The sequence below is a fragment of the Artemia franciscana genome, unplaced genomic scaffold, assembly GCF_032884065.1.
Source record: "Artemia franciscana unplaced genomic scaffold, ASM3288406v1 Scaffold_2409, whole genome shotgun sequence".
NCBI lineage: Eukaryota > Metazoa > Arthropoda > Branchiopoda > Anostraca > Artemiidae > Artemia > Artemia franciscana.
The window spans coordinates 9,116-36,697 of NW_027063297.1; the positions used below are offsets into that span (position 1 = coordinate 9,116).

The 27,582-nt window shown below is 34.6% G+C and overlaps 1 long non-coding RNA gene across 1 annotated transcript; it reads right to left on the reverse strand.

Annotated features, from left to right (window-relative positions):
• Nucleotides 1-5,461: 5,461 nt before the first annotated feature.
• LOC136042898 (uncharacterized) lies at nucleotides 5,462-27,054 on the reverse strand. Its single transcript, XR_010621481.1, has 3 exons — nucleotides 27,021-27,054; nucleotides 9,817-9,896; nucleotides 5,462-5,594 (listed from the first exon to the last, which is right to left on the reverse strand). It is a non-coding gene; the product is annotated as an uncharacterized LOC136042898 (long non-coding RNA).
• Nucleotides 27,055-27,582: the final 528 nt, after the last annotated feature.

Genomic DNA, 27,582 nt, shown 5'->3' on the forward strand with positions numbered 1-27,582 from the left:
GCTGTAGAACTTCATCACAGGTCTCTCTTTATGACTAGTACCTTAAGTGTAGAGAAGTAGTGTTTCAAAACAGTTTCAAAACAGGCGTGCTAAATGGAAGAAGCGCAAAAAGACTGGCTAATACCTCCACACAATTTAAATCCTTTCGGCCCTATGGACACAATGGTTCCTGGCTCTGTGTTTAGTCAATGTGGTAGATGGGGATTGGCATAAAGTAAGATTCCTGGAAATGTTTCTGTCTTAAATTTTTCTCTTTTATCTAATTTTTACCAATCCGACTGAAATGGAACAAATAAACAAAGCAAAGCTCGGTTTTTATCGTTGTCTCATACAGTGTCCAAGAAATCAATGACTACCCTTATAATTCACTTTGCAAGTGGTTACCCACTACAACATTTACTGAACACTCCCAGTGCTACCTTTTCGCTGTAGTTTGTCACCCCAAACCACTCCAAATCAGGAAGAAAGCTCTTCTTTTCTTCGAGAGCTCCAAAAGTGGTTTCTAATATCTAATGCCTATTTAAGTATCAAAGAGCACTACTAGCTATTATGCCCCTGGAGGAAATTTGAAAAAAAGCCATTTTATTGAGATACAGTTAAAAAATTCCAAAAACGTTGCTCTAGGGTGACAAAATGTGTGCAGTCCCTAGAATATTGGCTCAAAATTATGCAATTATCCCTGTTAAAATTGACTGTTCAACTTGGAGTAAAAAATTAAACTTACACATATATGTTGAAATCAGAATCTCTCAAGGAATTGTAGTCTTTATAATTGTAAGAAATCAGGTAGGGCTCTTGCCTTCTGTTGGGTGACAATAAAGTATAATTACAAATTACTAGAACTCCGAGAAAGTTTCTTCGTTTCAGAAAAAGCATCTAACTGTCTAAAAAAATGAAGTTCAAACTACAAATAAAATTTGATGCTGCATGCTAAAAGTTGGACTTGCTACATCTTTTTGAAATAGAAAGAATGTAAAAAAACTAATTTTTTTTTAAATTTTAGGGTCTCGCTTAGGTTAATAGGATCGCCACTCTTCCCATCCTCGTACAAATGCACAGTTTTTGCTCAGAAATATTCAAGGATCATTGGGGATGGTATAAGTTAAAACATTTTAAATAATCAATCGTTTATTTCGTGTTTTATTACACAAGGCTCGTCGTAAAATTGGAGGAATTTTAGCTTTCTCACTTCATAATAGGGGACTATATAAACAGACGACATGTTTCTACATATAAGATCCAAGTGAAAAACAAGTCAGATGAAAAAAAACCAAAGCTATGAAATAGGTTCTTACTATGTTTTCTTTTATGCAAATCAAATTACTATCTTATTGATGATTAACGTTTAATCCTTTAGTTTAATCTAAGTAATTCACCAACTGCCGAGAGTCAAAGAAGGTAAAACATTCCTATATATTTGAAATTAACAGTAGGGGCTTACGGTTAAACAAATTTCCAATTAACATGGGAGTTTCAGAAAAACACTAAAGAATTCCACTTTGAGCCTTCTGTTCATAGAGCTAATAACCTTTGCATGAATAGTTTCAATAAGGTGCAGCATGTCAACTTTTTACTAAAATGTGTAAATGAGGCATCAGTGCCAAGTGAGGCATTAGTATAATTCGGGATCCTTGCTCGTACTGCACGCGGACCTAAAGAGTCCAAGAACGTTTTATTTGCGAGCAAACGTGTCCATAAGATGGGACTAAAAAATAAATTGATAAATAACTCATGGGAGACTCATCACTCTTTACTAATTGTATACTGTTGTGTTAGATCTGCATCAACTATAACTGATAATTCACCGCACCACCAAGGCCAACACAGCTGTATATGCTCTTCCTCTGCCACAATATGGTCAGAGCTTCATTCTTTACTCCTTCAGAAGTTTACAATTCATTATACTGTCTTGTGATTACTTTCCACCTCACTAGAAGACCTCCTAATTTTCGCCTGGCCCAGAATTGATTCCCACAATCTGCGATTTTCGGGAACTTACGGTACGGAAAATGTGACCCAACTATCTAAGTCCCTCTTTCATTATAGCCCCAGAAAGTGGGATAGAACCATATTTTGAAAGTTTGTTACTAACCAGAACCGATCGTGTTGAAGCTTGTTGAAAAATATAACGCGATACCATAGGATAAAAAAGAAAGAAAACGTACAAACGAAGGCACTACGAAGAGGATTGAAATTTTTTGATAATTAAAAATGTGCAAACTTACTATTATTCTTTTTCACTACATTAAAAAGTTAAGAAAAGGGGAGAAAACAAGCAATACTTAAAACCTAATCAATCTCTATTTGACTTTTTTTGGATCCCCTTTGGAAAAATATTTTAGGATAGAATAGCTGTAGAAGTATGCCTTTCCTTGCACCTTAACAAGTCCGGAGCCATTAGCGGCACATAGAGCATCAACGCAGCCTCTTCACTCGTCCCGAGGCGATGCTGCAGCGGTGATATCTTCCCATTCTGATAATAACGAGGTCTTAGTAAAAATTCACCGAAAAGTGTCCTTTGAATGACCTCGTCTTCTTCTGTCACCTGGATTTCAGTCATAGGCTGTCCGAGGAAGCCAGCCTTCTTTCATGCGGAGTACATGTCCTAAAAATGTCCACCTCTTCTTCCTTATAACAGCAGTAATGAGAGGCTGGCCAGTTCTATTACGAATTTCAGAGCTGTTGACTCTTTGTTACCAATTAATATTTAAATTCTCTTTAGGCACATATTTTCAAAATGCAAGAATTCAATTTTCGAGCTGATAATTCATTTTCCAGCACTCCATAACGTAAAGGAGTATGGAGACCACATTGCTATTAAAGAGCCGCAACTCCAGTGGCAAAAAGCATTTGCTCTGTTTTATTTCGGTCATTATTTCACAATTGCAGTTGATCCAGCTATCCAGGTATTTGAAATTCTTCACCTGTTCTAAATTTGTATTCCTGTGATGCAGAACAAGCGGTGAGCTGGGGATGGACATGCTTTTTGATTTGGCAACGTTAATGGCTAGCCTGGCATTTTCCGCATTTTCTATAATTGTGTCAAGTAGCTAATTTAACCTCTGTTTAGAATCTTCTAACAAGACTATGTTATTCGCGACATTTAAATCAGAGAGTTGCTTACGGCTTACTTTTGCGCCATATCAAAAGTCTCGTCTTAATATGTTAATAAGTAGTTTGTTATTTCTACGAAGACAGATGGAGAAAGTACACATCCCTGACGAAAACCAGATATGATCTTGAAAATCTAGTTGTGCCATCTCGGTCCTAACATAGAACTCAGTCTCTTCGTATTGGGAAAAAATCATGCTCACTAGTTTTTCTGGTACCCCATAATAGTTGGGAACTCTCCACAAACATTATCGGTCAACCGAGTCAAACGACTTTTCGAATTCAATAAATAGTAGATATAGCCTGTTCTTTCATTCTTTTGATTCCTCAACAAGCGTTCTCAGAGCAAAAACCAAGTCAGAACACGATCTGCCGGCACTAAAACAATGCTACTCTTCTCGCAGATGTGTATCTAGAATCCAGTAAAAAATACTAGAAGTTGCACGGTACTGGCAGAAGGTTGATACCTCTCCAATTATCACCCAGCATTGTGTCTACCTTTTTGAAGATTTTCACCAATATCCCATTGGTCCATTCACGAGAAATCCTCCTTATATTCTATATATTGATGAAAAAGGCGAACCACACTGAGAGACATGTTCTTATTGATCACCTCTGCATTTCTTCTGAGATTATATCTATGCCTTGAGCCCGTCCGTTTTTTTTTAGCTTTTTTTGCTGCATACATGACCTCGGCAGAGCTTAGCATGTCTGTGTTGATGTCGACCTGTAAAAAGGGATATCAAGTATATTTTTTCGGTCACTGAATCTCGGCCTATTTAATAGATTCTCGAAGTGGGCAGCACAACTTTCATCAATTTTATCTGAATCTCATAAAATCACTCAATTCTCGTCTTTGACCAAAGTGATTCTGCTGCTCTGTTTTCTAACCATCTCATTAGTCAGCCGGTAAATAGTTTTAGAATCACCCTTCCTCTGTAAAAGCAATGTTTTCGAGAAAAACTAGAGTAGCTGTGAAGCTGACTGTTCACGACGGGTGGCAGAAGACAGTAAGGTCTTTTTAAGTACCTTACGCTCGTCAACCCACTTCCATGTGATGTCAGAAATCCACTTTTTCTTTGGTTTCTTCCTGAAATCCAGCTTGTCTTCGGCGACCGTAGTGTAATCGCTTTTTACGGTATAAAAATACAATTCAATAAATTAAATGCCCATGCATTTTTATCAATCACATTGACTTTTTGTTCCAGTATGGAAATGTGGTCAGAAAGTTGCCACCTCTCCTTTTATTAACTTTTGCATCCTCATGTAAGCTTTCTAAACATACCACTAGATTCCTAAAAAAAGACTTATTTTGTATCTTCAGTATGACAAATATGATCTTGAAATGATACCAGACTTTTAGAAACTAGTAAAAACATAAGCCTGTATATTCTTAAAGGAGGATTCAGCATTTCCAACAAAGAATACGGAAAAAGAACCACATAAACAGGGTACAAGGCTACGAAATTCAGTATAATAAAATCTAAAGTATCAGGAGTGATTTTTTCATTGGTTTATGTGGCTCTCATTGGTTTTTAACTTTTTTTTTCTCATACGGACTACGATGAACCATTTGCTTATTCGTCATTGGCATTTATAAGTCAAATTAAATGTGTATGTTTCATATGATCGTAGAGCATTAAAGTTATGACTTGTTTCACAGCCCTCTTATCTTCCGAGGAAGATGCCCTGTACCGCGGAAGTCGGCGGATTAATAGGGTCAGGGGGGAAGTAGACACTTTGGTTCATTATGATGCATTCTTCTATGATTTTTGAATGCTAAGTTCTATCGAATTTATAATTTTACGTACCGGTACTCCATTATCCATTCCAAGCAGTAGTTCGGTCAGATCCGCCACTCTAATAGATATTTGATAAATTTGATAATATAGAAATTTGATGTTTTTGGGAACAAGCTCTCCTTGGCTTGTAACTTTTTTTTCTCATACGGACATCGATGAACCATTTGCTTATTCGTCATTGGCATTTATAAGTCAAATTAAATGTGTATGTTTCACGTTGACACTTTAGTTCCTTATATCATGCATTCTTCTATGATTTTTGGATGCTAACTTCTATCGAATTTGTAATTTTACATACCGGTACTCAATTATGCATTCCTAGCAATAGTTCGATCAGATCCGCCTCTAACAGAAATTGGATAATATCAGTTTAAACTCGAGAACTAATTCTTATTGACGATTATTAATAAATTTCTAGAACAAATCATAAAGTTGTTGGGGAAAACTGTTGGTAAATTAAAGAAAAAAACAATCGCACAATTCCCTATGGTTTGCCCGGAACGTATAACCTATTATACAAAAAAAAAACTAGAAAATCAAGTCCAGAATAATAAAGCACAATTCTTTATATAATACATAAAAAATTCTTATAAAAAATAAAATTAAATCTGCCTAAAAGATCCAAAAACCTTTGTTTTTCTGACGTAGCGTTTTTATCTTCTCCAAAATTGCTAACATATTCTGAAAGAAAACAAATAATATTAACAAAAACTTCCAGGCAAATAAAAGACGTCTCAAAAATGATTCTGCGTTCTAGTGAAACTGGAAACTTAGTCTGTTTTAAAGAGATGTTCATTGCCTTTCACATAAATAAATAAACATAAATAAAAGCACATAAATAAAAGCAAAATAAAAGAAAAAACACTACCCCATCTATTCTTTAAAAGACTTAAATTTAGATAAAATTTTAACAAATTCAGTTTTGTTCTGATTCGAACTCTATGTTCCCAATGGGGTCGATGCACGAATATTTAGAGGGGTGGGGGCAAATTGTAATTTCCGAAAAATAGGTAATTTTTTCGATTTATTCAATTTAAATTACCAAAAAGGTATTTCAAGCGTAAATACCCTAAAAAGGTATTTTTTTTAAATTCAGGGGGAGGAATGAGAGCAAAGAAATGGCTCAGGTACATTCTTCCCCCCTAATTGTAGCCACTGTACGTTGGGCTTGCTAATCAAACCCGTCTAGACTCTCCATTACCCGGTTTTGTTATATTTTCTAAATAGTAGATTCCCAGGTTTGCTCAATAGTTTCTTCGACCATTCATGTTCTAAGTAAAATCATCCTACCTCTAATTCCCAAAGGAAAAAGTTCACGGTTGGTTTCGTACGGCAAGAGAAGGTTCCACAATTGAACACACTGTTCCTAATATCTGGAACCCATTTGAATAGAATCTTGTACTTTCAGAAAAATACGAACAGAATCAGAAAGATAAAAGAATATTGAGATTCTTAAATAAAATTTTAAGTATTTTTTTTTTCTAAATCGTCTCTCTTTCCCAAATTAGTATGTGCGTTATAATTCATTTGTTTAAGCTAGAGTTCCATCTAATTCTACCCAAGAGCTTGTGCTACACATTAACTACGATTTAAAAGTCTGTTTGAAATAAATAGATCTTAAATAAATAATCTTCACAATGTACTCGCAACTAAATATCAGTGCCTAAAATTTGTTCATTTGGAATCTTTGAAAGTAATAGAAATTGTTAATCAAATATTCCCTTTTTTATTTTGATCTCATTCTAGTATAATTTAACAGATAGTTTTGGGTTTAAGCAGTCATCCTTTAGCCAATCCTCTCAGCAGATATGCAGATTACAACGTGTGTTTAGGTCAGAATAAAGCCTTGTGAGAGGATATTTTGCTTCAACGACATTTTCCTAGTGATTTTGCTGAAACCCAAAACAAACAGAAATTAAATAAACAGTCATAGCAAACAAACAAACAATAGTTACTAATATAAATGAATAAATAAATCTTTAAAAGAGTGAAACTTAAATTGAATAAGCAAATCAAGCTTGAAATGAACAAAAATCTCTACAAAGAAGAGTTTGGGTTTTGCTTCTTTCTTTCACTGTAAAAGTCTAAAACCTACTGCGTTATTGAGCTTTTTAGTGAAGGCTACATGTATCTTGAACAGTCTCGACAAGTACAAATAAAATCAAACTGAATGTTTGATATATAATGCTATTAATTGTTGAAAGATCATCAGTTCAAGATTTTATTTCCCTGTAATTTTATTTTCATTTTCAATTCAGCAATAACTGGAAAAGAAGATAACTGTAATAGAATTCGTTTTTAGTGAAGCACCAATGACATAGCAGGTTTAAGACTTTAACAGTTAGGGAAAGGGGTAGTATTCAAACTCTTGTTAGTAGTGAAGCTATGTTTCCCCTGAACAGTCTTGGAAAGAACTAATAAAATTAAAGTAAATATATGATATTTAATGACATTAATTACTGAAGGGTCATCAGTTCAAAGGTTAATTTTGCTGTAATTTTTATGTTTATTTTCAACGTTGTAATAAGAGCAAAATAATTTTTTTTTTAACATAATTCGGTTTCAGTAAAGCGCCAATGACACAGTAGATTTTTACAGTGAAAGAAGGAGGCATTCAATTTAAGTTCTACTCGTTTTAAGATTTATTTACTCATTTATATTAGTAACTATAGTTTGTTTGGTATGATTGGCGTCGAGGGGGGGGGGGAATAGTTGCCCTCCAATCACTTTTGACTTGGGTATACTGTAACTTTCTTTTCATTGAACTTCTCCGTCTATGTTATATGGTTATTTAGGAAGATATGAGGTATAACTAATTCATATGGTCATTTTTTTTTTTTTACTATTTACCCAATTAACGACAAAAAAAAACACGTTCATCGTTTTATGATGTACGTAAAGAGCGAAGTGGTAAATAAAACGAAGAAAAATTAGCTGTCTTCAACCCGTTCAGTATCTATCTGTAAAATCGGCGTAATTTTTTCTTTTTATTGCTGCTAGCTTCCCCCTTTTCTACGTTCCTGTAAGACTAGCCCTTTAATAAAAACACAAAACAAAAAGATGACATTGCCATTGCAGTAAAACTATCGATCAGTCAATCGATTTGATTATCAAACACCTTGCATGGTCATGCCAATCAGTGGCAGTTCTTGTCCCATTAAAAAATAAGGCACTAAACTTATAATAATCTCAGCCATAACCAACGTCATACGAACTTATACGCAACTGAAGAAAAGGAAATATTAAATAAACAATGAACCTCGGAATAAAACCTAAAAAATTTAAAATTCTAACTTTGAAAAAGAAAAATAACTCAACAAAGATGAATAAAACATTTTACAACGTAATTAGTAAAACAAAACCGAAAATCAAATTGAAAAAAAAATTAAGCTAGACATTATTATAGCACGATTAAAAACCGCATTTACTGTCAACAAGTGCTAAACCAAGGGCCAGAAGGAGGGGGGGGAGAGCGTCACCGGGAAGGCGTCCTGCCACCTGGGCACTCAGCTTTTCGAAACCAAGGTCAACTGACCAAGGTCATATAGCGTTTGACCAAGGTCAACAAAAAAAATTTCAGGAGTGACTGTTTCAAATAGAGGGTACCCTTTTTAAATGATTGTTTGCCAGCTCTATCTGCTGATTCGTTTCCACTAATTCCATTGCGCTCAGAAATCCACTGCATAGCAACGTGACGTCATTAATTTTCGCAACTTGCTACTATCGCTTTATATTCAAAAGCCGCGGCTTGCTACATGAAAATTCAGTTCTTTAAACTGTGTTGAGCGTTTGAACTATCGAATGGGTAGAAATTCAAGGCACATTTTTGATCTTAAGTGACCCCATAGGACAGAAGTAGGCTTGTAGAGCACCCAGTTTTAATGAGGCTGTTTTGCTTTAACCCTCCCACTGGTTGGATTTTTTTTTTATATATATCACAGAACAAAAAATAATACTTGTCCAGCGAAGCGGCCCCTTTCAAGCGCCCCTTTGCAACAAGGAAATCCAGCTCTTTGGAACTATTTTAGCATCTGAGGAAGGTGGTCAAGACAAAGGCACCCATTACTCCTTGAAAACTCAGCTGTTTTTTTTTTGCTTTATTTACGATCTGAATACGGTATCGGGCTATATTATGACGCTTTTTCAACTTTTCTGATCTCATACCACAAAACAATTGGTTTTTGAGCACCTACTTTTGCTATTTCTCTTTGCCTTTTTAGTATTTCGTTTTTTATCCTTTTTTTCGATTGCTAATATGAACCTCGTTGTAAGTAATATTCTTTGTTATTATCAGGATTGGTTCAGTGGTTTAGTATCTAAATGGTCGGCAAGTCTACCTTTTTTGGCTGATGAGAGTAATCTTTTGTTATCAACATAAAAAATAAATATAGCTTATCGTTCCTGGAAGTTTTGTTCAAAAGGCAGTACAGGTTCTAAACCATCAAAATGGACGGTCTCTCCGTATAAATACCCATGGCATACATAGTTATTACTTACTAGGTCTGAAGGAGCTAGAAGACGAAGGAGCGTGCACCAACAACCATTACTATTACTAGCATTCTTTTTCTTAAGTTTTCTTTGACAAGAAAAAAAAATTCGTTCAGATACCTCAAGCGTACCGATGGCCTCAGTTCACAATGCTCCCTGAAATTTGAAGACTCCGGAGGAGACTTCAATTTTGTCGTTACTCGTTGCTTCTAGTTCCCACCCAGATTCCACTACAGAGATGCTGCCTAGCACCACCACCGAGGATAACGAGCTGTCACCACCGACTTTTTCCCGCGACTTTAATAGAGATGTTGTTGAAGTGTAACACTCCGATTAGTTGGCAAGAGGTTCGAGGGATGAATACAGGAACCATGGTGCGGCAGACGCAGATAACACAACCAAGTAGCAGTATTACCTCCTCGCTTGACAACAGCATCGCGCCCTCCTCTGACTTTGGTTTTGCAGCTATGCCCAAAGAAAGAAACTAACAATCGTCTGGAAAACACGTATTTTTTCTCAACTACTGACTAGATACAAAGAAATACTCGCTTTGCTATTGGCACCCGCTATATAACGCCGGGTGATCATTTTCAGATTAGTGAAAAGTTTTACTTGTTATATGATGAATATGCGAAACATGCGTAAATAAAAAAAAACACTTAATCTCCTACAACAAGGGAAAGGTACTGATTAAATGATAAGAAATACTCGCTTGGCTTCAGGCACTCAATGAGTTTTCATCGTTGATAAGTTTATTTCTTCTTGTCTTAGGTTCAATTGTTTAACCCTTCCTTAATAAAACAATCAAATCCAAGAAATTTTGCCGACTATAATAGACATCATTTATTCCTATTTCAGGAAAAACTCACATGTATTCCAAACCCTTTGTTTTTGTATAACTTTTGTATTTTATTTGCTACAAATCCATCGATTTTTATGATTTTTTTTTTAAATGGCGTACTTTCACTGGATAGTTGACACAAGTCAAAATAAACAATAATCCCAATGGTTGTCTGTGATAAAACTATTTCCCAAGAAAAGGAATATAATTGTCGAATGTATGTGAAGGGAAGGAATAGAACAGAACTTCGCTTCTGAGGACCCTTGCCCTCAACAAAATTGAAACATAATGATTTAAAGTATAATTTAGTGAGGTTTTATTCACACACCCCTCCCCCTTACTCCACTCAAATATCATCAGATCTAGGAAAACTTTTTTTTACAGGGAAAAGTAGTAAGCTTGTCGCCCAACCTTGCTGCAACAGGGATCAAACTCTGGTATTCCGCATTGCCAAGTAGAGCATCAATCCACTGCGCTACAATAGGTTAGGAAAACTTTACAAACCATAATTAAAACATTTATACCTATTGCGGAAAAAACTAAAATATTCCAAATTCTTTATACAGAAACCCTTTACTAAGTGACATTAGTGAATAATAAAATGAATTCTTGACAAGAAGAAGACGAGGAAAGAAGGAGCATATTATTGGCCACCAGAAGGCTAAAAATAAGTTATTATTAAAAATGTGGAAATATCTTAAAACCCAAACCCTAATTGTTAAATATATATCCAAACTAAAAACTAATTCAAAAATTAAAGTAAATAAAAATAAATACGAAAATAATATTAAGTAAAATTACAAAATAAAAAATGTTTGATAAATTAAAAATTCTGTCAATAGAAAGGATTGTCTATGAGGAAAATGAACTAAAAATAAGTGGGGTTATGAATTAAAAATTCAGTAAAAGCAAGTTAAAGCAGAATTAGAAATTGTACAATTAAAAATTGTACACCATAAAATAAGATAAATTTGAAATACCTTTCTATATCCATATTTAGGAATGGGTTGGAATTTATTTCTCATCTTCCTTCATTTAGACAAAGCCTGAATTATCTCTTCATATTGCAAGAAAATTTTTCTGATATGTATTTCAAAACTTTATTTAACTAAACTAATTTACTTTTTATTTGATAAAATATTTTTGAATGATGCGTAAGTGTGATGTTTTTTTGTTATGAAGGAGTGCCAGCAGATCGTTTTTTAGGTGTGGGAGGGAAAATTATCTCAAAGAGTAAAATTTAATGCGAAGGCTCCTATTGAGCCTTCGGATAAATACATTAAGTGGATAAATAGCAGTGGCTATTTTTGAAACTCGGAAAGGAGGTCATTTTATGGATGATTGAAAGCTCTAGCGTCCTTTTTAAAGGTTGAAAGATACTAGAGGGCAATCAGCCTCTCTCTCAGTTCCTTTTCTGCTATTCGGCCCTCCACTAACTCAAATGATAAATTATTTTTATCATTTTGATAAAATGAAAAAATTTGAAAAATTTTCATGTATCTGTTTTAGTGAAAAATAAAATATTACATGCATTTACGCAATGGAAGCTTAACAGGCCATTAAACTGACATTTTTTTCAGTTTTTCCTTTATTCTTATTTTTCTTTATTTTTTTCTTTTCTTTATATTTTATTTTTATTTTTCTTTATTCTTTATTCATATTTTATTCTAATTAAAAGTAGTGTCTATGTCTAACACCTTTTATACAATACACGACATTATTGCAATACCATCACGGATTTTTTTTTTCTTGACACACATTAAAAGATTTTACGTAACTAACATGAAAGTTTTTTTTTTCAAAATTAAGGCTCTAAAGTACAGTGTGTTAAAGAGTGGACGTCTTCCTATGACCAACCAAAATATTGCCATCCTCCACCGATGGAACCCACATCCCACGCTGGGAATCACGGGACCAAAGTGAGAAAAACAGAATTGAATAAAACACATTTTGTGATAAATAACATTTTGTTAAGATTTTTTTTTTAATTGGTCCAGAAAATTTTTGAGAAGTAAAATGACAGAGGTACTAATTAAGGTTGTGCCCCAGGCGTAAGAGAGTCGATCACCCCACGCTGAGAATCACGCTGAGAAACGAATTGCTTATTTTACACAAATAAATCTTGAATTTGATTTGAGTTTAATTTTAATTTAATCTCTACATCAAAGGTGTATAGCATCAAATCCCAACAGATCAAAACAATAAACAGTTCCAAAGATCCAGATTTTTGACATCTTTTAGCTTCAATATGTCAATGTTTGACATAATAACAGTTGAAATTATACACCTTACAGCAGGGGCGTCATTTCATGGGAGGGGGAAAAGGGGGGTACGCCTCCAATAATTTGGAGTAAAAAATTGTTATATAGCCCAGTAATTCTAGAATTATGATTCAGAATTATAATTCGATGAATTAAATCAAATATATTTTGTGATAAATAAAATTTTGTTAAGATTTTTTTTTTAATTGGGCCCGAAAGTTTCATGATAGGTATGGGGACGGAGGTACTAGTTAAGATTATGCTCCAGGTCTAAGAGAGTCCAGAACCGTCAATGATAGCAATCAAGTCAAATAAATCGATTAATTGAGTTATTATATATAAATAAAAATATATTTTCTTTTCTTAATCGGTCAGGATATTTCTTCGTTTAACGCTCATTCAATATATGTCTACTTTACCAAGTCTAGTTTAAGATCAGAAGAAATCTAATAAAAATGGTGCGTCGGGAAATCTACCTTTTTACATTTTTCCTACTGCAAGTGGTTTCTCGTTTGCACCATTGAGTTAACATGAGTATCAACAATCAGTAAGGGAATTAGACCTTTTCCCATGAATTGAAAATTTTTACAATAAAAAAATACCAAATTTTGAGGAAGATTTTTAATTCCTAAGTCAGTACAGCAAAGCTTGATATTGACTGAGCAAATTTTATTTCTATAATTTATATATTTTATATAATTTATTTATATAAACTTATATTTATATAAATTATTTTATATAATATAAAATTAATTATATAATATAAAATATATTTATGTATTAATATATTTATATATTAAATTATATAATGTAAAATATAATTGTATATAATATAAAATTATTTTATATAATATAAATATTATATAATCCTATTTATATTATATAATTATATTTATATTTATATAAATTTATATAAATTTTTATAATTTATATAATTTATTTCTATAATTTGATTGAGCATTATTTATTTCTATATGAGACTTCAAAAAGAAAACAAAAAGCCAATACCTTTTGTATAAGAAACTTTATCGAGAAAAGTTATCAAAGAGAAAGTTATGACATTAGAGTTTACATGATTTTAAGAGAAGCGTGACGGGGAGATGTTGCGACTCCAATATTGTTGCGACTCCAAATATTGTTGCGACTCCACCACACTTTCAAAAATAATTTCTACGATTCTACCATCTTTTTCTCATTTATTTTTGTGTTTTTTTTTTGTTTTTTTTTATGAGTAATAATTATTTGACTAATTGATCTATGTCAAGATTTTTGTTTCAGTTTGTAAGTAGACGATGTTTGCAATAGGCTTAGAATCTTGGACGGTGGAACGGTAGCGCAACAATGATGGTGGACATGGAAATGAGACCCCTAATGAGAAAAACAACACATGCTCGTATGGGCATTTTTTTACTTACCAAAATGATGTAAAACAATTCCGTTTCAAATGGGCCCTTCAACAAATAATTAAGTTTTTCCAGTGCCCCGCCAGTAGTGAAAAAAAAAAAACGGAAAAAAGAGGACACATTAATGCCACCCATGTAAAAAGTGATATTCCTTACTGTTGAAGGGGGAGGGGGAAGACAATCCCAATGATTTAGTTTTTAGTCAAATCTGATGCCTTTTTTAAAGGTTTTCATATTGCTGTCAAAATTCCCATTAATTTGTTATTGCTTCGAACTTTAACGTTAAAATCAATCGAAAAGATAAGTTACCATTCCTGGATCAACTCTGAATTGTAATTTTCTGCCGCAACAAAGTGCCTTAGTAAAATAAGCAAATAATATATTGTGACCACTTCACTCTTCACAAGACTTCATTTCAGTATTAATATGGGATTTTTAGTATGACTTTATTAAGGTTACAGTTACATTTGTATATGACGTCATTGTATGAGCATCGAAGTACGTGACGTCATCGTATGAGCATCAAAGTAGTGTGATAAATATGACGTCCTCTTTACCATATATTTTGTAATCCACATGGTGTGGTAGTTAGTTATTACTTGGCATTTGACAAAGTATATTGCAATGTTTAGGACGATTTTTAAAGTTCTTGTTGTTGGAGTTCCAATTTCTGTTGCTACAGTATCAGCCTGCTGGTGGGCTTTTAAAAAATACACAGAATCTGAAATAAAGGCATGCTCAGGACAAGATATTATATTTGACAATGCCATTCTGAGAGATATTAAGAATTTATGCACGTCGCCTGTTGAAGAAAAAGAGTCGAGCCCTTTTGGTAAAACAAAACCAGAAGAGGCGACAGAGTAAGTAAAGGTCAATGGTCTACTCCAGACCCTGCTTTAAGCCTACTCCAAGGTCTACTCCAGAGCCTGCAACAAAAGGAAAAAAAAAGAGAACTGGGAGCTTCTGGACGAAGAGCAAATAACCACTACAGAAATGGAACAGTGTCAAGACAATGCTCCTAAGACCAAACCAGAAGAGAACCCCAGTAAAGGTGAAACAAGGTCACCCAATTCATCAGAAAGCAGTCCAGCAGGAAGTCAGAACGAACGTTCGGGAAATAAGCCCTCTTCCTAAAAAGGTCAAAAGAATGTAACGACATCACCTGTTGAAGAAACCACGGACGAAGAAAACGAGTGACGCGAAACCTTCATCAGCAAAAAATTTAAAATAAACAAGTTCTTCAACCATCTAATGCATCGATGGCCTTGATCAGTGAGCAAACCAAGGCTCCAGTTAAAAAAGCTCTACATGGGGGGGGGGAGAAGAATCTATTTCCCACTTTGATGTGAAGGATAAAGACAAAAGAAACAGAGAAAAAGACCTACTTTATAGAGGAAAAGATGGATGAATCAAGGAAGGAGCAAGGGATCAAGTTACCAAGTAATGAAATGGATCAAAAGAGCGTAAACCCAAAAGATCAATTCTTACAGCAAAAGAAAAACACAATAAGCAAAGAATGGTAGCAACTTTAGAAGCATGGGCTACTTTAACTTCTTTTCTTCTTCCTGAAGAAGAAAAGAAGTTGTTGTTGTTGTCTTCTTTTTCACTAAGATATCGACAGGTTAATAGAAATTTGCCTCTGTGGGAAACGTAATCCGCGCATCCCTCAGGGATAAGGGTCCCAAATTATTGCACCACAACATCGGAAACATGTAATGAATTTAAATGTGTACGAATAAAGGGAACAGTAGCCCGTGGTCCCTCCATACACACCAACCCCCTGTTGTAATTTTATTTAGCATAAAGATAGATGTGTTGTGTTTTCTCCAAACCAGAATCATGCAGGAATTTTTAATCAGTAGGAAAACAAACTCCAAAGAAACTTCATGCAAGAAGAGGGTAAGTTCTTACTAAGCCATGTTGGTCAAATTCACAGACCGGCTCGATTTTAAAAGCAAACCAACTCCAAGTCTAGGAAATTGGAGAAGGGCCATAAAAGGGCCTTAGACTGACTTGTTCCGAAAACGCAATGGATTAGCTAGCATTTGCGTCGAGGCAAGACAACTTTATTATCTCTGCTACACCAGTTTCTTGTGACTGCTACAACAATGTCTTGTCTCTGCAACACCAATTTCTTATTACTACTAAACCTATGTCTTGAGACTGCTACACCAGTGTCTTGTCTCTGCTACACAAATGTCTTGTCTCTCCTACGTCATTGTCTTGTTGCTGTTGAACCAATGTCTTGTGACAACACCCATGGCTTGTCCCTGCTACACCAGTGTCTTGTTAATACTAAACCAATGTTTTCCGACTGCTAAGCCAGCGTCTAGTGACTAATATACCAATGTCTTTTCGCTGTTAAGCCAATGTCTTTTTTGCTGTTACACCTATGTCTTGTGACTGCAATACCAATCTCTTGTGGCTGCTACACCAATGTCTTGTCGCTGTTACACCAATTTTATTTGTGTTGCTAAGCCAATGTCTTGTGAGTGCTCATCAGTGTCTTGTCACTATTACACCAATGGCTTGTTGCTGATAAGCCAATGTCTTGTGACTGCTACGCCAATGTCTTGACTCTGCTACACCAGTATCTTGTTGCTGCTAAACCAATTTCTTGTGACTGCTACAGAAATGTCTTGTCGCATGTACATCAATGTCTTGTTGCTCCTAAACCAATGTCGTGTGAATCCGACACCCATCTTTTCTCTCTGCTGTATCAATGTCTTGTTGCTGCTAAACCTATCTGTTACTGCTACACCAATGCCTTTTCGCTGTTACACCAATGTCTTTTCTCTGCTAGACCAATATCTTGTTGCTGCTAAATCAGTGCCTTATGACTGCTACACCAATGTCTTGTGGCTTCTACGCCAACGTCTTGTCGCTACTACGTCAATATCTTGTTTCCACTACACCAATGTCTTGTTGCTGTGACACCAATATCATGTGACTGCTACACCAATGTCTTGTTGCTGTTCTACCAGTGTCTTAACGCTACTAAGCCAATGTCTTGTGACTGCTAGACTAATTTCTTGTCTGTGCAACACCAATGTCGGGTTGCAGCTAAAATAATATCTCGTCACCGCTATACTCATGTCATGTCTCTGCTATACCAATTCTTGTTGCTGCTAAACCAGTGTCTTGTGACTGCTAAACCAATGTCTTGTGACTGCTACACCAATGTCTTGTCGCTGTTAGAAAATGTCTTGTTGCTTATAAAAAAATGTCTTGTGACAGCTAAACCAACTTCTTGTCTCTGTTACACCAAAGTCTTGTTGCTGCTAAACCAATGTCTTGTGAGTGCTACACAAATGTCTTGTCACTTTTACACCAATGTCTTGTTTCTGCTAAACTAATGTCCTTTGACTTCTACACCAATGTCTTGTGGCTGTTACACCAATGTCTTGTCGCTGCTGCATCAATTTCTTGTCTCTGCTACAAATATGTCTTGTAGCTGCTAAACCAATGTCTTGTGACTGCTAGACCAATGTCTTATTTCTTCTACACCAACGTCTTGTTGCTGCTAAGCCAATGTCTTGTGACTGCTATACCAATGTCTTGTCGCTGCTACACCAATTTCTTATTGCTGCTAAAAAAGTAACTGGACATGTTCAAATGAATTCAAGTTATGGTTTTTTCTGCCAAAAATATGAAGCTAACCAGCAAAATAAAGGATTTCATCAAGCTTTCTGTAAAAGTAACTGGACATGTTCAAATGAATTCAATTTATGGTTTTTTCTGCCAAAAATATGAAGCTAACCAGCAAAATAAAGGATTTCATCAAGCTTTAATTTCTTCTACTTATAGAAAAAGAATTAGCAGCCATTTTCTATACCGTAGTAGGACAGTCCAACATATAGGCTTTTTGAGATGACGACCCTTTCCCTCGCGCCACAGCTCCTGATGAAAGAGCAAATGAAACTTGCCCATTGTTTACATATATTGTTTATTATTTCGAATTTTTTCGGGAGGAGGGCTGATTTTCTGTGGGAGATGAGTTTTCAATGAAGAGTGTTTTCCGTGGGGATGGAAATTTGTGAAAGAATTTTCTGGAGAAAATTTACACGGGGAGTTTTCCAGAATTCTTGTACGTAGTACGTTTTATTTGTCTTACTTTCGCATTAGCAACTCAATTTTATACGTGGAGATGTTCTAGGGAATACTTTCTACCCTATTCGACTTGTCTGGTTTGCTTTTTCTGTAGGGGAGGGAATTTCCATAGGAGAAATTCTCCATGGTGGAATCTTAGGGTGAGGAAAACGTTCCAATTGGGGGGGGGGGGCTTAAAAATGATCAGAAATTAATAAAAAAGATTTTATCAGTCAAAGTAAGGAGAATCTTCTAGGATGTATTGTCTGCAAGGTATTTTCCTGAGAGAATTATCCGTAAGGATGGATTTGTACAGAGGAATTCTTATATTTATTTATTTTTTTTAGGGGGGGGGGGAAATACGCATCAGAATTTTACCACGGATAATGTCTCGAGGGGGACATGGGGGGGGAGGTAGACTACTTGACATTATTTGGAAAACCATCAAATATAAAATATGAAAAGAAGTTTTTCAACTGAAATTAAGTAGCAACATTAAATCTTAAACCTAACAGAAATCATTCCAGATATGAGGGAGGCTTAACCATTTTCAATCCCTAGCTCTTTAAGCTAAATTTTGACTTCTCCCCCCTAGTTTTCAAGAACGACTGCTGAAACATAAAGGCCGTTTAATTGGATTAAAAAGCTTTCTAAAAATACTAAAAACTGTAACGATAAGAGTGGTGGAACTATTCCCCAGAAGATTCACATTAAAACCCTTGGTCTAGTTAGCTGTAGTAGTAGTAGTAGTACCCGCAGTAATACCGGTTGTTGTAGTTGTATTTGTATTTGGATTGACAAAGTACCTTTTGGCTGGTCCAACACTCCCCTTAACATACCCTAAAGGCTTCAACATAATACCCTCATTGTTCTTGAGATTTTGTTAAGCCGTCTTATTGAATACCGGCATGCACATAGTGCTATTTGATTTACTTTCAATGCAACATGAACTTTTCCTGAAAGGTTTTAATTTGTGCCCTATCCCAGTTCTAAGTTATCCCGCCTGAATATATTGACAAACTGGTTTATTTTGACAATTTGGATGCACTTAAACTATTTTGATTTAGTTCAAAGTTGCCGTAATGGTAGCAGCAGTTGTAGAAGAAGTAGCAGCAGAAGTAGTAGCAATATTTGTAGCCCATAAGATGGATATTGACACATTTCTTTGTCTTAGGATTATTGATATTTTTGCTTCAAAAGGTATTTTAACTCATATACAGTATATTCTAAGCCACTCAGGTATAATAGGTAACCATAAGGCAGATGAAATAGCCAAAAATGCTTTAAATATTGACCAGCCAAGTGGGAGACCAATCCCCATTAGAGATATTTACCGCTGGAGATTTACAGAGGTACTGATAAATAATAAGAATCCTACCCCATCACGTTTCCCAAGTAAGCACCTTTCCAAGATTTATCATAGGATTCGGTCAGGTTCAAATGGGCTAAATTTTCAGGCATTTTCATATCAGATCCCTAATTCAAGTGGCGAAGTTCCCTCGTCCCCCCTTTGCAGGTCATGTAATCTTAAGAATGAAACAATAGATCACTGCCTATTTGAATGTAATATGCTGACATCTGCACAGTATACCCTGCAATGTAAAATGTTAGAATGCTTCAAACACCACAAAATTCCACTAACAGCCAAGAGTCTTGCTGACCATACTCTCCCACAGAGCACAGAGATCAATATATACTCTCTTATAATTCAACTACTGGTATCAAAAGATATACTTCAAGAAATCTGAGCAGATACAAATCATATAAGATTAACCAGCTCCATAGCTCTGTCAATCTCACAGAGTGAGCCAAAAGGAAAAGGGCTAAATAGTATCAACTGAAAAGCCCTTCTGCTGAATAAGAAGAAGTAGCCCTGGAAGTTTCAGCTTAATACCCAAAGGCATTACTGGGACAATATTAATATACCCCATTGATAACTGACATGTATATTGTGCGTTTCGATTCAATTCAACTCCACACTCACCGTTCCTGAAAGTATTACTTACACTCTTAGCTTTAGCAAGAGCACTAGAAATAGCAGTAGAAGTAATAGTAGGAGAATTGGGACTAGTATTAATGATAGCTGTAGTAGTACTAGTAGTAGTAGCAGTGATAGCATGCACAAAATGCGTTTTGGTCTTGTTCAACATTCACTCCTCTTGTCCTGTTAGTTTCAATTTAATACTTCAATCTGTTTGTGAGATATCACTGATACACCCTTTTGATAACCTACATGCACATAGTGTGTTTTGATATAGCCCAACATCCCCGTCAACACCCCCTGTAAGCTCCACATTAATATCATTTTAACATGTTAAAATGTTTAACATGTTTCACTAGCTTTTTGGAAGGGATAGGGTCTAGAAAAACCTGAGTGGATTTCAAGAAATTTAAGAAGTTTATTGTCATTATATCTGATTTAGTAGATTTTCTTTTCATATGTAGATTCTTTGCTTCATCCAAAATGTAGATTAGGATTTTGAGGTGTCGCTTTTGATATTTATATGTCATGGCTCTAGCTATGTGTACCCCCCCCCCCCACCCCAAAAAAAATAAGGTTTTCCAAATTTGTGAATTTTTTTTTTGTTTCATTGATAAGTGCTAAGGAGAGGGAAAAGTGACTTTCATGTGAAACTCTGCAATTTTCAGCAGTAGTGGGAACCTATAAATTCAACAGCAATAGTTTTGTCAGTGGATGATAGAATTTTAACACCAACAATTTCTCATCTGTTTTACATGTTCAGTGAGGTTCCAATAGAGTCACATATAATTTGACATGGCCTGTTGCTGTCTGTCAAAAATTTTGACAAGGTTCCAAAAAGATATTTTTATAAGAAATAAATCTATTTATAGAAGCCATTATCTATGTTTGAATTTGGCTGAAGAACCATTTTTGTGTGCCTGGTATTCCACTACATTAAACAAAAATTTTCAACACTTGGATAAACTTTCCAGACTGTCCTTTCAGACAAAGGACAGTCAACACTAAAATTTTTTTAAGTGGATTAAACTTGGCTTTAATCCAATTTCCAAGAAGATAATCCAATAACAAATATACAAGAAGATATTTGTATAAGAAATAAATCTATTTATAGAAGCCATTGTCTATGTTTGAATTTGGCTGAAGAACCATTTTTGTGTGCCTGGTATTCCACTACATTAAATAAAAATTTTCAACACTTGGAGCCCCCCCCCCCAACCTTTATCCCCAAATACATCAGATAGAAATTTTTAGATATCCATTGTGTTAAAAATAGTTCAAAGATCATATAACAAAAACCCTGGGGTCAACTCAACAATAAGGGCCCAATGGCATGCATTGTAAGTTATCCCTTGGGGCATATATGGTTCTTATAGAAGGGATGCTTTTATAAACTACAGAGAGGGCTCATTTAATTAAAAATGTTAAGGTCTAGTTCACTTTTTAAGAATCAAAACAGATCAGGTGGCATTTAGTGCCCCAGGCCATTTTTTCCCCAATACATCCAATAAAAGTGTTTAGATGGCTATTTTGTTAAAACAGTTCAAAGATTATACAGCAAAAAACTTCAAGGTCAAAACAAATCACAGACCTGGGGGCAGGCATTGCAAGTTATGTCCTGGGAGCATATATGGTACTTATAGAAGGGATTTTTGTATAAACTTCAGAAAGGGTTCATTCAATTGGAAATTGAAAGCTCTAGTTTGCTTTATAAGAGTCAAAAGAGACTAGAGGGTAACTAGCCCCCCCCCACCCTTTTTCACCCGAACTGGAAATGAAAATTTTTAGATAAATTTTTATTAAAAATAGTTCAAACATCAGATAACAAAAATTCTGGGGTCAACACAACCCCGCAGGGCTTGCGCTGGGGGCATAGTCTATATGGGTCTTATAGAAGGAGTGCTCACATAAACTTCAGAGAGGGCTCATTTGATTGGAATTTGAAATTTCTAGTTCACTTTTTAAGAGTCAAAAGAAATCAGAGGTCAACTAGCTCCCCTCCCATGCCCTTTTCCCAAAGTAAATCTGATGAAATTTTTGATATAGGGTAAAGGTAGCCTACTGATAATTCAACAGTTTTTGTGAAAAAATCACTTTTACTACTCCAAAGTCCTAATTAAAAGACTTTTTTTTGAAAAGGTTTCAGTATGTAGGAAACACATCTAGGAATCTAACTGTTAAATGAATTGTTTGAAATTTTATCTAAAAAGTATACAAAACTCTGATTTTCCAAAATTAGCACATTTTCACCTACCAATTCAACCCAACAAAAAGTAATCTGTTTTCAATGCAAGTTGGAACCCAATTTGACACATGTCAAAATACTTGGGGAATATCTATGGGCAGAACCTGGTGTATTCAACATGTATATTATTATTTCTTTGTTTTTATTCAACTTTATTTAGTGTACAAAGGCTAAAACGCTATTCAAAAAGTAGAAGTACTTGCTATGAGGGAATTGTCCACAAGGGGATTTTCCATGGGGGTAAATGCCTAGAATTGTATTTTCTATTTAAGATTATTAGAAATTGTAACACCAGGGAGTTTAACATGTTTCACTAGCATTTTGGAAGGGATAGGGTCTAGAAAAACAGGAGTGGATTTCAAGAAATTTAAGAAGTTTATTGTCATTATATCTGATTTAGTAGATTTTATTTTCATATGTAGATTCTTAGCTTCATCCAAAATGTAGATTAGGATTTTGAGCTGTCACTTTTGATATTTCTATGTCATGGTTCTAGCTATTTGTTCCCCCTCCCAAAAAATAGGGTTTTCCAAATTTGTGATTTTTTTTTTGTTTCATTGATAAGTGTTAAGGAAAGGGAAAAGTGACTTTCATGTGAACCTCTGCAATTTTCAGCAGTAGTGGGAAGCTATAAATTCAACAGCTATAGTTTTGTCAGTGGATGATAGAATTTTAACACCAACAATTTCTCATCTGTTTTACATGTTCAGTGAAGTTCCAACAGAGTCCAACATATAATTTGACATGGCCTGTTGCTGTCTGTCTGTTTTCTCTTCAAATTTTGACAAGGTTCCAAGAAGATATTTGTATAAGAAATAAATCTATTTACAGAAGCTATTATCTATGTTTGAGTTTGGCTGAAGAACCATTTTTGTGTGCCTGGTATTCCACTACATTAAACAAAAATTTCAACACTTGGATAAACTTTCCAGACTGTCCTTTCAGACAAAGGACAGTCAACACTAAAAAATTTTAAAGTGGATTAAACTTGGCTTTAATCTAATTTCCAAGAAGATAATCCAATAACAAATGTCCAAGAAGACATTTGTATAAGAAATAAATCTATTTATAGAAGCCATTATCTATGTTTGAATTTGGCTGAAGAACCATTTTTGTGTGCATGGTATTCCACTACATTAAATAAAAATTTTCAACACTTGGAACCTAGTTTTGACAATGTAATATTTGTTGCAATTTTCATTTCATTTTATCAAAAAAAGCTAATAGGTCTATGGCTAGAATTCAGAAAAGATGTATCTTGATGCATTGGTGCTAATCCTAACTTATTTTGCAATAAATAGCCAAGTAATAACAGTTTGAGCATTATATCTCAAAACGTCATGGCCAAGTCACGACGTAGGCAATAATGCTCCTAAACCAATGAATCAAATGAAGAAATTTATCACCAAAATCGTGGCTTGTGCCTTTAATCTGGTGTTATAACCCAAGCTATTAAGCAAGTGAATAAGTCTGAGTTTCTTGATAGTGATGGTCTTTGCTTCAAGTTTTCTGCTTATGATTGTCCTGAACTGCTGAAGCATTTGCAGTTATTGTTTCAGATGTGTTTGGCACAGTCCATTGTGCCAGATAGTTTTTTGTCCGGTTGCATATCTCCCATAGTCAAGAGGGGTAAGGACCCCAGTGCTTGCTCTAATTACCGTCCTATCACTGCATCTTGTTTTGTTAGTAACCTATTTGAATATGTACTGCTACCAGCCATTAACTCCAAGTGCAATTTTACACCCTTCCAGCTTGGTTTTAGAAAAGGTATGGGCTGCGTTTAAGCTCACCATATTGTGGGTCAGCTAATGAAACAAGCTGTTGCTCAAAAAAGTCCCCTGTATTGTTTGACTGTTGACATATCTAGTGCTTTTGACAATGTAATTCATTCAAATGCTTTGATTTCTTTAGCAGCATCAGGTGTTAACCTTTCTATTGTTTCCGTGCTTAAGTATTGGTATGCTAATTCTTTGGTTAGGGTGAAGTGGAATGGTACTGTAGGGGAGTATATTCCTGTTAAAAAGACGTTAGGCAAGGTGCCATGTTATCCCTGACCATATTTAAATGTGTTTTAGCTTCGTGTCTCCAACATCTTCAATCGCCAATTTTTTACAATGATAATTTAGGTATTAGTCATGTTGCATATGCTGATGATGTTCTGCTTTCTTAGCCAGACAAAACATAGTCTAATTACCAACTTTGACCGGCTTTCAGCCACACTATCCACAGTAGGCCTTTCAGTTAATGCCTCCAAATGTGAGTTTTTGTGTTTTGGGAGTCCTTCACCAGCATCACCTCTTTGCTTGGGTTCTTCAACTATACCATGTTCAGCAAGTATTAAATAGTTGGATCTCTCTTTTTCCACATCACTTTTGTCTACTTGCTCTGTTATTATGTCCAGCCTGCCAAAAAGTATGTGAGTTGGATATGCAAAAATTTCACCAAATTGTGGTTGGTATAACCAAAAAGGACTATGCCATCTTTATTTTAGTTTTTGTGCCCCTGCTGTTTTTTATCTTTCTGGTTTTGCTTTCATCCTTTGCAAGAAGGATACAAAGAAAATATGCTCAGGATATTTTAAGTATTGCAAGTATTTGCTGCCTCAGCCTTGGTGGTATCAGAATCATACAGTCATTTCTAAATTTGACATTGTTGATGCACCCTTGTGACTGAAACATTTATCTAAAATGTCTTAAAACTCAGCAAATGATTGGTGTTTTTGACCCTCTTTGGCCATTTTTTGAATTGAGGTAATTTACTTATGTTGTATGTTGTCATGCTGCTATGTTATTTATGTTGTTATGTTTTTTGTCTTGTTTTTTCTTTTTTTGTGTGTTTGCTCCACAGTTTAATGTACTTTGTGGGTTATAAATAAATTATTATTTTATTATATACATAAAAAATTGTTGGGGCTTCTTTCTTGTTGTAAACAGGACACTGACTGAATTGAATGTTATTTTCTTATCTAGGTGTACTGAATATAGGCTAGTGTCAACATTTCTTATTATTGAAATAAAAAAATGGCTTCAAGAGATGGCACTCCAAGTCATTGGTGAGCAGAGTTATTTCATTTTGAAGAAAAATTTTGACAGTGGTTCCAAAACTGCCCTGTTGGATCATTGGTACCTTTACTGTTGCATTATTGGTAAAATTAAGATGTTACAAGTCTATGGACTGTACTGGATACCTATTTGGGTCAATGTTCCTATTGCCTGAACAATTGTTTAGGGTCATGAAACTATTGTTAATAGATGCACTTTGACTTTTGGAACATCTTTTCTCTCTTGCAAAATTACCACAAACTCACCATTATGGAGTTATTATATATTTGCACATTAGGGGGGGGGGGGGGGTAAAGCATAGCATATATTATTATGGTCAATGTTCCTATTACCTGAACAATTGTTTAGGGTCATGAAACTATTGTTTATAGATGCATTTTGAATTTTGGAACATCTTTTCTCTCTTGCAAAATTACTGCAAACTCACCATTATGTAGTTATGGTAAAATTGGAGCAAACAGTATTACTGGCTTTCATATAAAGTGAATACACCCCTTGATGCCTTTTTTTATGCTATTTACAAATACAATAATTGCTTCTACCAGAAATTCAGATTTAAGCACTTTTTGACCTCTTAAAAATGACCTATATATGGGGTCATTACAAATCTGTAATAGTTTAGAAACAAATTTGGGCCATATATTTGCACATCAGGGGGTGGTGGTGGTAAAGCATAGCATATATTAAATACATAAACTAACCATTGCTGTATTTTTTTTTTTTTTATGCATATTGAATTTTAATGAGAAGAGAAATCACCAGTACAACAGCACAAACACATAACAAAAAATTAAAAAAAAAAATACAGCAATGGTTAGTTTACATATTTAATTTATGCTATGCTTTACCCCCACCCCACCTGATGTGCAAATATATAGCCCAAATTTGTTTCTAAACTATTACAGATTTGTAATGACCCCATATATAGGTCATTTTTAAGAAGTCAAAAAGTGCTTAAATCTGAATTTCCAGTAGAAGCAATTATTATATTTGTAAAGAGCATAAAAAAAGGCATCAAGCGGTATATTCACTTTATATGAAAGCCAGTAATACTGTTTGCTCTAATTTTACTGGAGTTATTATATATTTGAACATTAGGGGGGGGGAAGGGTAAAGCATAACATATATTAAATAAAACAATGGTTAGTTTATGTATTTAATATATGCTATGCTTTGCCCCCACCCCCCTGATGTGCAAATATATAGCCCAAATTTGTTTCTAGACTATTACAGATTTGTGATTTCAAATATCCAATCAACAAAAATGGAAATGATTGCAATTCTATATTTGTAAATACAGGATATTGGGGCTGGAATAACTCCATAACGTTGAGTTTGGGGTAGTTTTGCAAGAGAGAAAAGATGTTCCAAAAGACAAAATGCATCTTTAACAATAGTTTCCTGACCCTAAACAATTGTTCAGGTAATAGGAACATTGACCCCTATTTGACTGACCATAGGCCTATGTCAAACAGTAAACTACACGAACGATTTGCTTCTATAGCCTACCATTTTTGCTCTAAGGTAGAAGTCCTTAGGTTGCTCTAAGCTGTACTTTAAGGTAATTTTCTGAGGCTGTAATGAGAGAAAAGTTGATATGGCTGTAACATATTTTGTGGATGAAGAGTGACAAACTGCAAATGATAATTTTTTGCCCATCTATTTCAAAAATTTCATGCATGTAGCAAAAAGCTTTTTATAGCAAACAGGAAAAAAATACAAGTAGAATTTGCTTACATTTCAGACAAATTCAACCTTGCTTTTATGATTTAAAACCTTTGGGTTGGAAATGCGTTTTGGTAGTTAGGTACTATTTGGTTTAATCCTCTTTTTAATTGAGCTGCGTTTCCTAGTTAAAGTGTCAACATTAGTTTACCTGGAAAGGTTAAAATTTTTAAAATGAGGCAGATTTCAGACAATTAAATAATCCAATATGACTTTATACCAAAAAAGAACTTTCTACAAATCTGTTTCAGCTGTTCTTTAATAGTTGAACTTCTTGTGTATGATTTCAGCTTCATGATGAGTGAATATGATTTATGAAAGTGCATAATGTAGTTCACCAATCTCGACAAACTGAAAACGTATTTTTTAAAAATGTATATATTTTTATACCATTATGTTTTATTTTTTTCAAAATATCAGCAAAAAATAATAAATAAAATCGTAATAATAACAAAAATGACTGGAAACAACTAAAGAAAATTAACCACATCGTAATATATAGTAATATTGAGTCCTGAAAATCTCAGTAATTCAAGAATCAAGGAATTGTTTAACAGTATTTTTTTAATATTGC